The sequence below is a fragment of the Chiloscyllium plagiosum genome, chromosome 37 (assembly GCF_004010195.1).
Source record: "Chiloscyllium plagiosum isolate BGI_BamShark_2017 chromosome 37, ASM401019v2, whole genome shotgun sequence".
Classification (NCBI taxonomy): domain Eukaryota; kingdom Metazoa; phylum Chordata; class Chondrichthyes; order Orectolobiformes; family Hemiscylliidae; genus Chiloscyllium; species Chiloscyllium plagiosum.
Window position 1 is genome coordinate 19,692,696 of NC_057746.1, and position 2,215 is coordinate 19,694,910.

The 2,215-nt window shown below is 44.6% G+C and overlaps 1 protein-coding gene across 2 annotated transcripts in view; it reads left to right on the forward strand.

Annotated features, from left to right (window-relative positions):
* The first annotated feature begins 591 nt into the window (after positions 1 to 591).
* Positions 592 to 2,215, forward strand: part of LOC122541341 (interferon-induced very large GTPase 1-like) — a 25,241-nt gene continuing 23,617 nt past the window's right edge. For both annotated transcript variants that reach the window (XM_043678017.1, XM_043678018.1), the window contains exon 1: positions 592 to 1,757. The gene's annotated coding sequence lies outside the window, so the exon portion shown is untranslated. The remainder of the gene's footprint in view (positions 1,758 to 2,215) is intronic.

Here is a 2,215-nt window from a genome sequence, read left to right on the forward strand (position 1 = left end):
AGTAGTTCATCTGTCCTTAGTTTGCTTAAAACCTGTTGGTGCTCTCTCATTAGCTGTTGCTAATGTTTTTTTCTCGGGACATAGCGCAGTAGAGAGCTGCTCCGTCAGCATTGTAAATTTGTTCAGGACTAAGGCTTTCGTCAGCTATCAGCTCGGCAAATTCACCAACATCATTTTCAGCTGCTTTATGGTCAGCAGAAGCCTATTCGCCACAGATTTTCAGTAACTTGTCTTTCTGATTCTTCAAATCATAGACAGTGGTCGTTCCGACACCGTATTCTTCAGTAAGACGCCACACCACGATCAAGTTTCTGCAATAACTCTCCTCTCTGCAGTATTGATAGGGACAGATGCTTCCTTTGCTCTATATTATTGTTAAGGAGAAAGTGAGGTCTGCAGATGCTGGAGATCAAAGTTGAAACTTTATTGCTGGAACAGCACAGCAGGTCAGGCAGCATCCAGGGAACAGGAGATTCGACGTTTCGGGCACAGGATTCCTGAAGAAGGGCCTGTGCCCGAAACGTCGAATCTCCTGTTCCCTGGATGCTGCCTGACCTGCTATGCTGTTCCAGCAATAAAGTTTCAACTATATTATTGTTAGCCATAGATGTACCTGCACCTCTTTTTGACATTTTCACTCTAAAATTTAGCACAGTAAATATAATACATAACTGATGCCTCTGAGTGCTGGGCCACACCGCTTCGCCAAGAAAACCCCGTGATGATACGCAGACATGACTGACGCTGCACGATCCATGAAAACCTTCGGTTTTCGGAACTTTCTGGTTCTTGGATGCTTGGATAAAGGGATACGTACCTGTAGCCTTGCTTCAACCTGAGGGTTTTCTCCAAGTGTTTGTCCTTCATAACCACCATTTTGGAAATTTCATTTGACTGGAACAGTCTGCCTTTACAAGGACCAGCTAACAATCCAGAACAGGATCCCTGAACATTCCTTAGTTGAAAAATTGTACTTTATTCGTGGGCCATCTACAAATGCATTGCAAAGCAGTTCATTTCGATCATCACAGAAAATACTGTAGAAATGTGACCAAACCCATCCATGGGCAGCTCCATGACTCTGGCAAAGGGCCAGTTCATGGTCTGCAGCACCTGACAGTGGGGGTGGGGGGGGAAGGGGGTGGTGTGGACATTGCAAGGGCCGTGGGAGCGACGAACATTTCCGTCATTCGTCCTGCACCGCGGTACGAGAAGGGTTTCCGGGGGAAGCCACTCACAATATTAATCAGCTACAGTGTGCTCGAGAAACACTGACCCTGCTGGGGCAGACGGCACACCATGTATCTGTCTGAATTCAACAAACATAGTGCCAAAGACTGGGAAAATTCACCCTAATGTTTGCATGCTGTTCATGGAAGAATTCGTATTGGCCAGGTCACTGGAGAAAGCACCCCTATACTTCTTCAAATTAGTGCCTTGGGATCATTGACGTCAGCTTGAGTCTCAATATCACATCTCAATATCACTCAATTCGTCTGCTCTGGGTCACAGGGACAGGACAAGGGAGGGGACACCCAGGACTGCTCGACAGAGGGCTGACATGGACTTCACTCCTTCCGCACTATCATCACTTTGTGACTCACAAACGATTCAGAAGATAGGTTTCGCTTTCATTTCTTTGCAGTGAGCTTTATTTCAGGAACCAAAGTTTTGCTTTGAATCTGTCCATTGCTTGAATCAGTCTGTCACTGCCTCCCTGCAAAGAATATACTCAATTTAGACTAAGGAAAAGGACAGTAAGTGCATTTACTTTCATTCACAGAGACAATATGCATGCTTTTAGTTTACAAATCTATCATTGTTGATCATACTGGTCCGATTATCTGTATAACTACAGTATTTGCTAAGAGGCTCATAGTGATTGATTATAATCAGGAAGTACTAACTTGGACTGAAAGTTGGCTGGCTGATAGGAAACAAAGAGTAGTGATAAACGGCTCCATTTCGGAATGGCAGGCAGTGACCAGTGGGGTACCGCAGGGATCAATGCTGGGATCGCACCTTTTTACAATATATGTTAATGATATAGAAGATGGTATTAGTAATAACATTAGCAAATTTACTGATGATACTAAGCTGGGTGGCAGGGTGAAATGTGAGGAGGATGTTAGGAGATTACAGGGTGACCTGGACAGGTTAGGCGAGTGGTCAGATGCAGTTTAATGTGGATAAATGTATGGTTATCCACTTTGGT